The sequence below is a fragment of the Meleagris gallopavo genome, chromosome 6 (genome assembly GCF_905368555.1).
Source record: "Meleagris gallopavo chromosome 6, MGAL_WU_HG_1.1, whole genome shotgun sequence".
NCBI lineage: Eukaryota > Metazoa > Chordata > Aves > Galliformes > Phasianidae > Meleagris > Meleagris gallopavo.
In genome coordinates this window covers 35220612-35233106 of record NC_139409.1, presented here as the reverse complement: position 1 = coordinate 35233106, position 12495 = coordinate 35220612, and positions in this window count along the sequence as shown.

Genomic DNA, 12495 nt, shown 5'->3' with positions numbered 1-12495 from the left:
TGTAGGAGGAAAGCTGTTACTTTGTGGGCTGCATTCAGACTAAAATAAATCCTTTTCCCTGCAAAAATAACAACTTTCTTGATTATATATGTGTGTCTAAGAACTCTTGGATACACAGTGCATTGCTGTCAGCTTCACAGTCTGCTTGAGCACATATGTGTATGTCTGAATACACGACTTATTAATGTAGTTTCTGAGGGTTGAAAGAGACATAGAATTCCTGGTTTCTGGTTGCCAGAGCTGTTTTTAGGATGTGGATTTTCCATTTCCATGGTCTGTTCTCTCCTAAAGGCTGTGTCTGTTCTGGAGCAGATTATTTTTTGCCAGTTTCAGTTACAGTGGAGGATTTTCTTGGTGTTGTCTGTTCAAAAGAGGATAAAGAAAATGTAGATGGAAAAGTAGTTGGTTCATGATTTGTATGTATGAATGTTTTACAACATTTTATGGTATTTCTCAGGCCACGTTAATTTTGATAAAGAACTCTGTTCATGAATTTGTGCCTTGGACTGTTTGGCTGAAAATCAGATTCCATAGGAAAAAAAAAAAATAAATCAAAGGATGCATCACATCTTCTGAAACTCTGAGAAAGTGAGTTTAAAAGTGAAGCTACCTAACTGGCTGCTTGTGAAAATAACTGCTCAGGAGGAAAGAATTGAACCTTGGAAATATTTTTAGTGATAATGAAAGGTAATTTTTTTTCCTAAATTGACTTTTATATTGTATATTCTTCTAATTCTCACTGAGTCTATTCTCTTTCTCTCAGAGTATTATAGTCCATGAATTCACATTAGACAAAAATAAGCTTCAAAAATTGAGTTTTTTGTATGTCAGAAAAAAGGTTTAATACTGCAAATGAATAAAGCTTTACAGACTCTCCACTTACAAGGGCATATTTAGAGCTTAATGAATATAGTGTGCTAATGTATCTTTTTGGATAAATCTCTAAATAATAACAGGAAATTAAGTTGCCATTTCCAAATGATGCTAACAAGCTGCATTGTACAGAAAGCTCTAGAAAGAAATAGTCATATAAAATATAATTTAAGACCAAAAAATATTGTTTGTTCCTCATAACCAATTTATTCTGCAGTCTGTTTTAATTGTTCTGTGACAATCTTTGAAATTATAGCTGCCATGATAATGTCAAATGAACAGAAGTACTTGATATACCAATATATTGAGGACACTGAGGACATTGACCTTCTTTATGTATACTCATTTTCCATTTCAATCAAATATACTGTCACACCACCCACACTTTTAATACAGCTTAATGGAAAATTAACACAAACATGTATGACAAACAGTTAAACCATCCTGCAGAGCCTACTCACACTGGCACAGGAGTAGATGAAAATCATCAAGTGATAATATGATTAATGAGTTCATAATATATTGACTAGGGAAAAGGGAAATTGCAGAAAGTCAGTGTCTGTATACAGTTGTCTCAGCTGGACAAATGCACTTACGATCTTATTATAATGTCAAAAATAATCAGTTTTGAAAGAAAACCATAGATATTGTGTAAATGGGTATAGAATTTGGAAGAGCAGTATCACTTTCCAGCAGCACCACTTTTCCTGCATAAAGGAATTTAAAAGATTCTAGCAAAAAGGCTTTCTGTCCTAGACAAGTGTTTCTGTAGCTAAGTTTAACTAATAAAATAATGTGAAGAGCATTTGGAAGTCAGAAGGGAAAATAAAATAACACATAGAGGCAAAATAACATCTGCCAGAACAAGTATATTTTAGTGACATGTAATCCTGTTATTATGTCAGAATTGATTAGCTCTGTTAGAAATATTTCAATTATAAATTACAAGACTTCCAATACACCCAAGGTAAACAGAGTTGTTCAAAGTGCAAGTAACACTCTTAAAAATAGTATACAAAAAGTTGAAGTGGTGAGAACAGAATATGTTATAACTGATGCAGGATGTTGATCAGACTTATGGTATATTTCTCAACTTCTAGTGAACATGCTACAGACATTTTTTTGTGGTGAAATATAAACTGATAGCTTATTTTAAGGCTATTCATTTTAGAATGCAATTAGGAAGACTGGCTTTACTGTTAGCTTACATTTATGTTTTTGTGGCAATATCAAGAAGAATCCAGTGCAAATCTTTCTTGAGAATAAGGTGAACCCCATCATCCTTTAAAATTTTTCCCGCCTTTCTTCTTACTTGGATCTCTGTAAGAGGGAGGGCAAAAAACAACCAACCAAACACAAAAGGCTGTGCAACTGCAGTATTCTATGTGGGAAAAAAGGAATATGTAAGGTTTTTTTTTTTTTTTTTTTTTTTTTAATGTATGTAATAGGCAGCCATTTCTTATGTAAATAGTGTCTTCCAGTCTCCAGTGACTTATTGGGTTGGTTACTGCTAATGACCAACATACATAACAATTTTTTGTACATTCTTGTCATAGAAATTGAGTGCTAAGATAGATTTCTAACATGGCTACTGATATAAAGAAGTTCTCTCTGGAAGAGAGAGAACCACAAATTCAAAATCAACAGTGAAATAAGTCTTTGAATCCCTTATGAGGTTCCCTCCAAAAGCACTGAAGTTGTGCATCTGAGACTTATTTTCACATGCTTAGATTTCACTTTCTGGGAATCCTTGTTTTTGTTGCTTTGGTACCCTATCTTAGTCTCTCATGAGTGTTAGTTCATACTACCAAGCCAGCACCTGGTTTGACACAACTGTCATCTGCCTTTGAAGAAAAGCAGACTTATTGTTCTCCAAGAGAGTAGGCATAAAGATAGAAATGTATTGACATGTATGTACTCTACAGACCAGATTGCTCTAACCAGTTCCATATTTACCTTCTTCTGCTCTATCCCTTCTCCCTTTCCAGATACAATTCTGTGCTTTTCTTATTTCTCAGGACTGGCCAACACAGAAAGCCTGTTTTTCAGTTTGTGTAAATTAATTGGAGTCAACTCAAGCAGAGAAGTAAATATTGGTAAAACAATATGGAGAAGAGAGAAGACTATTAAAAATAGTAAGGGACTGGAAAAAAAAAAAAAAAAAATGAGAAAGGCATCCTCAGTGTTTTCCACATGAAATTAAAAGCCCAAACATAGATTTACACATTAATACCAGGCAGTACTGTACCAGTTCCTGTGTTTGATGTAGATTACAGCTTTTGACAGTACAGGTGGTGTGAGATCTCTCATCAGCTTTGAATGCTTCTGGGAGTAGAGACAGTGGAAAGCCAGAGTCAGTCTGCCTTTAGGTCCACATCACATCTCCAGAAGAGGAGAGCTTGTACGGCCTTATCTGCACCCTTGCTCATGCAGATCTGACATAATGTAATTCTCTGGATACTCAATGGGATGCTTACTGTAGGATCATAATCTGTGCCCTTAGTTCACAAGGATCTGATAAGTTGCTGCTTACCCAGCTGTCCAGGTGCCAGGTAAATGCAAACCTGTGACAGTAGTACCATGTCAGTTAAAACCTTAACTCAGGTTTTTTTACTGGGTCAGCAGTAACTACTGGAGATGAGCAGCCACCTACTCATGGTGTCTTCACAATATCTGAAAATACATCAAGAGAGTGGCATAGCTAGTTCTTCCAGCTCTCATTCATGTTGATGCAATCTGTATTACCATTCTATTTTCATTATGGCAGGGCTTAAAGTCTGAATCAGAAACTGGATTTTTCCAGTCTGTCACATATATTTGCATTAAAATATAGCCCTTTGTTCTAGTGTCTTAGGTAAGTGTAATTCTAGAATTAAATAAGTAATAATTTGACCTGTATTAAGTAAAATATTCTGGTAGAAACTTTATGGTATGAATCTAAGTAGTTGTGGGACTTGGGTACAATTTCATCTGCTTTCTTTTTTTTTTTTTTTTTTTTTTTCCTGGAATGAGAAATTATTTAAAAAGCAACAAAAATTGAAGTCTTTGTTGATGTGTGGGTTTGTATGTATAAAACTTAAAGCATTTGAGAGCCTATTTTTGTTAAATTGTATGTAGTGTTAACTTTAAAGGTATCACAATGTTACATGGACCAAATACGAAATATTTTATTTTATTTTATTTTATTTTATTTTATTTTATTTTATTTTATTTTATTTTATCTATCTGTCAGGGGTTATTTAGTATTTATAATATTTTTTTCCTTTGCGTTTGGTGATGATTAAAATTTTATTAAGAAATTTTTCCTTTCTGTGGTTTTATCATCCAACCTTGCTTTCTCTGGCCTTTCTCACTTCACCTGACATAGTCAGCATTCCTTCTCCTGCTGGTACAAGCTGTTGCCCCAGTCTGCTCCAGACTTTTCATTTCTGAGTATTGCTGTTTATTCCAAGTCTTCTGTTATAATCTTGCAAGTGGCTGTGATTGTGATTGTCTTTTCTGCTCTCTGTATCTTCCATTTCTTTTTCCTTTTATTTCCATTTGTACTCTCCTTTTGGTGCAAAGTGGATTGCATTCCTGATGTTCCTAATGATGATTCCTAATTCTTGTGAGGGCTTTTATGCTGTTCATTTTCTCAGCAAATCCCAACTTGGTTGCACTTTCCTGGTGGGTTGCCTGTGCTGACATATCACTCAGCAGCAGTTTCTTTTTCTGCTTCCTGCACTGTTATTTTTGTCTCCTGCCATTCTAATCAGCACTGTATTTTATGGAAACACCTAGCAGCTCATTCATGTAATTTTCTCCACTTCATCCCTGTCCCACACGCCTGCCACATTTGATTTGCTCTGCTGTATATTTGGCTACTCACATGGAAACAAAACTTATTTTATGTCGGCTTTTTTTCTCTTTTCTCTAATACCTTTTTGTTTTCTATTAATCTAATGTGGCCTGTTTCAGCCACATCTGAGAGAATTATTTATCCAGGAGATTTAAATTTCTCACCTTTCTGTGAAAACTAGCAGCAGTGAAAAGGAGCACAACTGTAAAGCACTTCTATGAATATCACTGGGCAATAGAGAATCTGTGTTGCAGAGAATACTTTACAAGTTTTCTAAAGAGAGGTGTTTGTAATTGAAGCTTGCACTTAACACATGTCCATGTGAATTAAGCCATATTAGTTCACACTTGTTTTATTTTCAAGTTATATATCTCTAACAGAAGGTACATTTTAAGAAGTTTCGCATCTCTTTATTTTTCTCTGTTGCCAGTATATGTGAAACTTACTTAAAATTGCAATGGAAGATTCATCAAGTTATAAGCTATTTTAGTTATAATGGAGACTCATTTATTTGACAACCTTGTATTTCTGTTTCTAATTGTACAAGCGCTCTGGGAATTGCTTTTGAGAACCTTTTTCTTTCTACATTTTGGGCTTTGCAAGCTACTGTTGGACAATTTCCTGCTATTGTATAAATAAATCATGCCTGTACTTAAGTGTTCCGTATGACTTATTTAGTTTTCGTATTTTGAAAAGCTGTTATTTGAATGGAGTCTCTCTTCTTTGACTCTCTTTCTTGCCAGGGGTTATTCTATTGTCGACGAAAATGCATAGCATGGAAAAAACTACAGCAGCAAGAAAGAATTGCTGTAATCCTTTTAGTTTTGCCATTTCACAGGCAATTAAGGTTTTCAGGGGTAAAATAAGTTCACAGTTCAGTCTCTAATAGTAGCTATATCATGTTTCTTTCCTGGAATATACTAAGGACAGGCTGTCATTTAAATATAGATTTCCCGATGTGGAGGATGAATGTTATGTGGATAACAGAGTCTACTTGAGCTGCTGCATTTCTGATTTCCAGAGCTGTTTAGAGCAGGCCTGTTACTCTGAGAGCTTCAAATTGATAATTCTTATTTTTGCTTTGTTCCAACCAGATGTAATTCCTCATCCATTATTTTCAGTAATCATTTTCTACCCAGAAGCACTAATATCTGAACTGGAGCCAGTTGGATTGAGTTCATCAAAAGTAAACAACAGGCATCAGAGTAATGCTGTGCTATGAAAGATCTGTACAAGCCAATGCTCTTGCAAATGATGGAGACGATGGCTGAGGGGCCATAGTACTTATTTCTACAGACTGCTGTTACTGAACATTGATGTTTTTAGATGCTTTTGTCCATTTTCCTTCTCCTGTGCATTTAATATCAACTGAATAGAGCTTTCTCACTTGACATTTTAGGCAAGAGCTAACAGTTCAATACGGCACCTGTGGTAGCACACTGTTGTCACTCCCTGCCTCTAACAGCCCATACCTTTAGTCATGGCCCAGTCACAGTACTTGCTTTGTTAATTGCTTTCCTTAGCATTGCACCTGCAGCAATTAGGCATTTTCTGCTCTGAGCTGTCAAAAAAAAAAAAAAAAAAAAAATTTCCTTGCCTCTGATGCTTTCTGAAACCAGAGTACCAACTGAATATATTCTTCAAAATGATCATGCTAGAGAGAGGGATAAAAATATACTGCATGTGCCTTATATACATTTCCTATCACTTCTCAGTGTAACCAAAATTGCTAATTTCCCCTTTGCTCCTTCCCCTTTCAGTGCACAATCCTGAATAACTGAACATAACTATAGTGGGATTGTCTTTCTTTAGCAAGTGAATTTAAATGGAAATGAAAGAATGGAAATGGATTTCTATTCCCTTTCTAGCACAGTCTGAAGGATCATAGAGGAGGAGATCCAGGTCTGAATTATCTACAGAAAGAGGAGGAACAGTCAGTTAAACACCCAAGAAAAGGACTAAAGTAAGCATAGAATCTGCTGTGAGAAACTTTTAAAGATTTGCATTGAGCCTAGCTGCAACTTTATGAAACTGTTCTATCCAGATGAGCTGAATCATCATTGTTATAATCCTGCAAAAAGAGAAAATATGATAAAGATAGGACTTAATAGCATAATGAGAGTTCTTTTTATGGCAGGCTCTGAAAACTGTGTTTCTGTAGCCAGTCAAAATAAAGTTCCAAAGCTAAATTGCTTGAAATACATACACCCACAATAAAAATTTGAGTTGGAGTGGCATAAACATGCAATAGAATCTTTGCTACTGTAGGAGAGAAGCTCTTTTAATTTGTCACACAAATCTCAGAAGCCCTATAATGAACATAAAGGGGAGTATAAAATAATTATATAACTAAAAAATTACTGTGGAGGAAGTTATTCTAAGAATTATACAAGCAGGAATAATGTAAAATTGCTGTATGGTGCAAAAGAGCCTTCATCCGTAAGAATGAAAATGATAAAGCGTTTACTTCAGAGATTCTAGCAGGAGGCCAGAAAGAAAATCTGTGCAGTGAATCTCTGGAGCAAGAATGTGTGGCACTTAGCAATTGTCTGTACCCGCATTGTGGATTTGTAGGCCTGAAGACACTGATTATTTCAAATATATCCTAAAACATCTAGCTCAGTTTCAGATTTCCTACAATAAATGAAGAGTTTTCCACTAGATTTACCCTATGACAATTTCTTTTGTCAGTTTTGTAGCGTATATTCTGCAGGAAACTTGTGAAAACTTTTCCTAAGAAAGGGGAAAATGTTTATTTGTTTTGTTTTGTTTGTTTTTTCTTGTTTTGGACAGTGAGTTACTCTAATCAGCTTTGTTTTTCTATAGTGAATAAAATTTGTGTCCACAAGTTATTACAATAGTATATTCCTATTCTATTCAGTATTTCACATTGTCTCACCAAATGGTATGCTACGGGACCTAGTAGAGAGACATAGTAGATACAATTAGCTCCATTTGCCTTTATTTTTTATTTATTCATTTTTCCCTCCAATCGTTGGTTAGCTGCAACTAAGTTCTCATAAGTTTCATGCCCTGAAGCACTATCAGCCCCCATGCATTGTTAAACCCTAACAATAGATTTGGCCACAAAGCTCATAAAGCTGCCTTACCAGCAGAACTGCTGAGAAAGGAAGTTGTACTGGGTCAGCCCATCAGGCTTGAAGGCTGCTTCCATGCAAATTGCCACACATATGTGGTATATCAAGATCTAAGAACATCTGCCCAACTAAATCACAAGCAGAATTGGTTTGTACTGGGGGTCACAGAGGGAAGAAGTGCTTTGGAGTGCTGAGCAGCAATACAGATATGAAGACCCAATGCAGGAGTTCAGTATCACAGGCACCCTGAACAAATTTGAGGAAATCATTTTTACCCTAAGCTGTGATAAATAATTTCCTTGTTTAGACCCTGACTTAAGTTATGGTAATAGTGCTGCAGTAACATTGACCTGGCTGCAAATTGAAGGAAATCCAAAGCACTGAGGAGCTCAAAGGTAAGGCAAATTCTTCCACGCTCTCCCATCAAATGTACTAGATAGTGAAGTACTTGTGCATTGTCTCTAGGTGTTAATCTCCATGCAGTTTGTATAAGAAAAGTGTAGGTAAAATTTAAGTGAATCCTAAGTGTTGTGGCACCTGAACAAAATGGGTATTGGTGGTTCCACAGCAGAAATGCACATATGGGATAATTCCTTTGGTAAATGCAATGTCACATGAAGCTATCTATTCTTGCATTAAAGGATAGAATATAAGTGAGAATGAGTACACATATGGATAACTGTTCTTGAGCAACTTTTATTGTGATGTCTAATACCTATCAGGGTAGTTTAAATATTTGACTTATAATTTAAAACAATTTTAACAAATGCTTTAAATTAAGGGGTTGATATGAGCAGTTTATAATATCTTTCCTTAACATTTATGATCGATGTGCATAGCACATTAGTATAGCTGAACCCTTAGGATGAAGTTTGACTTTGCAAAATTCCTTCTATTGACCTTTTTTGTCTGAACTTCCACTCAAATACTCAGATATTGTTAGAATAGTATTTGAGCACTGTGAGAAAAAAATGAAGTGGTTTGACAGAACTAAGGATCACTAGATTCAAACACTGCAGTGCACAAAGTCATACACATTTCTGAGTACGAAATTGTTTTGAGAATAAAGAAATTTCTCAATTTGTTCAGAAGCTTTATTTTGACTGTGAAAAATATTTATGAGAGCATTAAAATCAGCACTGACACCATTTTTTGTTACAGTCAAGTAATATTTTTTAGCATTTTTCCCCATCTGCCCTCAATATAAAAAGAAACCAGGCCCAATATATCTTGTCAAAAAAAACTGTGACCAGATCAATCTAAAATCATTTAGGTTCAGGAACTGACGAATATAAACAAGCATTTATACTTGTGTCACTGATCTGTTTGAAAGCTGACTGAACATCTGTTGCTCTTTGGCAGAAGGACAGAGAATGTACAGATTTTTAAAGCCTTGCAAAATGTTTTCTTATTTATGTAATGACCGATATTTCACTGCAGTTACTAACCTGATTAAAATTAGTTACCAGAGGTGGAAGGATCAGAGAAGTTAAGAGACAGGAACATCTGGTAGTTTTTTGGAAATCCAGCAACCTTTTAAACAAGACTTAGACTTTGAATTCCTTTCAAGTTTATTTTTGGCCCCAAAACCAGAGAGAATAGTAATGGGCTGAAAGGAGCACTGTATTGCAGTGAAGCATATCCCAGAGGAGGCTTTGTGATGGGTCTCTAGCCAGTTTCACTGAATCAAGTATTTTCCTTGGAGATACAGAGGAGAGAGAATAAGAAGATGCTTCTTTTCTTAGTAATAAGCACTATTATGTCCACAACACTTCTAAGCTTCTTTTATATATAATATATAATAGAATACAATATGTAATATATAATCATACATATATAATTATATATTAATATATAATATATTAATAATTAATATATTATATTCTTTATATTATAAATATAATCTTATATATAATATATATATATAAGATATATAATATATAATTAAAGAATTGTGCAGTTGTAATTAGAATAGAGTAAGACTTCTGAGAGCACTCTTTAGAAGTACTGGAGGAGGGAAACTCTCCACTCAGAAAAGCATAGTTCTCTGATGGGCAGAAAAGTAAAGTTTTGGGTTGATGGACAGTAATAGATATTTTTAAATGTTAGAATGTTATATTCAGTCTTCATTTATTTAGATTTGAGATATTTTAGATATTTGAAATGAACACTAAAACTATGATCTAATTAGATGTTAACAACATCAAAATCTCTATGGGCACATCTACACTGTACAGCATGGTACAAAGTAGACATCCCCAAGCTGATGTCAAAAGAACAATGAACAGAACAGTCACTTCATTTTCCTCAGCCAATTTGTTGCTTGCCTGGAAGCAAGTGTTGAAGCTTGGGATTGGAACTTGAATCATTAGCAATATTTTGCAGTGTTTTATGGATGACAGTGCAGTTTGCTTGGAGGCAAGATATCCTGGAGGATGATCTTCAGTGTCCAGAATTTCCCTGTGGAGCCTGCAGCAGAGGTTCTTTGCCTTCTCTGAGGCTAACTGGTTACCATCACTCTCAACTTTTGCAACACAGCAGCACTGGGGCATTTGTTAATGGTGCTATGTTGTTAGACAACTGATATTTAGGTTGAAACAAACACTAGGGATTGACAGTTTCACTGTCACTGGCCCAAATTTTAGTTGCTAAATGACTGAAAAGAGGTAAGTGTTGGATCTTCTTATTACAAGCATTTGACTGAACATATATGCAATTCTATCATCACTTTTGCATCCCTTGAGTATTAGTGAAAATTCAAATAAGCTTGTAATTTTCTTCCACTACCAAGTTATTTGTTGGTACAAAAAATGAATGTTTGCTAGATACTGCCAGTCTAAAAAATAAAATAAGTTTTTTCTGTGTGTGATTTTTAAATCCTCAAGTTGCTTGTGATACAACTAAAAATCATATTTCCTAAGCATGGCATGCATCAATTTAAGTTTAATTAACAATAATGGCATTGAGAACATCTTGGTGCTCTTCACAGTATTGAACAGTTGTTGGCAGATGTCTGACAGCACGGCAGTAATTATGAATATTTCCCTGTTGTATCATTTCCATTTAATTCACTTTTTTTTAATGAAATCACATAGTTTTATAGACTCTCTGGGTATGTTCAAGTCTGCAATCTACAGTGTCACACAGCACAACCAACCTGCTTTCTTAGATTAAATCTCTACTAGTCTAAAAATAACTCTGAGCATATGTGCTAAAGCACTTTATGGTAACCTTTCTTTTCTCTCAACATAATAAATCAAAGCTGCAGAGCCAAGCACATGCTATTGCAGCTTCTATTGCACAGTCATACATCACTTCTTGGTGCAAAAAGGAAATTGCTGATGTGCCTATAACGTATAATCTGTTGATAAGATTTTAAGAAGAAATATAGTATCTGTGAGGAAAGGTATTTTAAAAAAGAGAGATATTAGGCTATGTAACTTTCTGTAGAAATTTTAATTGCTGTAAGTGTTCTATGTTTGTAGATAATTTCCTGCATGATTGATTACTAATGGTTTATATCTTGTGATTTGCAATAGTTGAAATCAAGGCTTGTTCACCAAAGACTTAGGTCACCTTGAATGGATCTCATTTACATTCCTCTGGGCTTTCTCAAGGTCCAACAGCTAAAGTTCAGAGCAGCTTTTATCATCTCAAGTATAAAATGTACCTGTAAAGCTGAAGAGACATTGCTCTGATTTGGCATGCTAGGTGTCCTCTGTTCAATAGGAAAATGTTTGAGGGATTATCTCTTGTGCCTATGAAATGGCCTCAAGTATTTAAAATTTGAAACTAAATTTCTCATGAAAAGAAACTAAACCTGTGAATCTTAAAGAGTAGTTACTCTCCTTAATACTGAAGAGCAGTAAATGCCAAGAAAAAGTTGCTAATCAACTTGCAAGAAGGACTGCAGGGAAAGAAAAGAGGATGAAGTTTGCGATAATATCAGCAGTATACGGATGTGTCAAAAGGAGAGGTTGTGCATGGAAAGTTAATAAGTATTCAGAGGTGACAAAGGCAGTACCCAGGACTTCAGAGGTCTGCAGCTCCCCGACTAATGAGCATTAACAGACTACAGAAGAATAATAATGAAGAGTACCGGTGTGATATTTTGTTTTGCTATTGTTGTTTTGTTTTGTTTTGTTTTGTTTTGTTTTCACATCTTATTTCTTGACCTGGTAGAACAAAGTAGCATTCAGATCCTCAGTTATTTCAGTGAATTTTTGTCTGTTTGAAATGGCTTTAGGATAATGCAGTGTCTTTTCTGATAACACCATGTCTTTGTTGTTTTATTTTTAAAATCAAAATCTGCAATCTAACATTTTGTGAGAGTAAAGGAGAAGCTATACAATTAAGCAAGCTAGCTGATTAGCCAACTGAAGGAGATACTATTAGAAACAGCATTTGTTCTTGGTGCATTTTTCTGTTTCCTTCCTCCCTTCCTCCCTTCCTTCCTTCCATAAAGTATTTCTGTATTAAATATATGAAAAATCTGTAACCACACTAGTTATGGTGTGGTTATGGGAAGCAAAATTTATGTTAATAAAACAGGTAATGGAAAATCTATCAATTTCAATTTATTTTTATTTTATATATACATTACAACATATAGTAAAATTAAATAAAGTCAGGATTTTTTTTTTTTTATAATGATCTGCTTGTAGATTAAAAGCTTTTGATCATCAT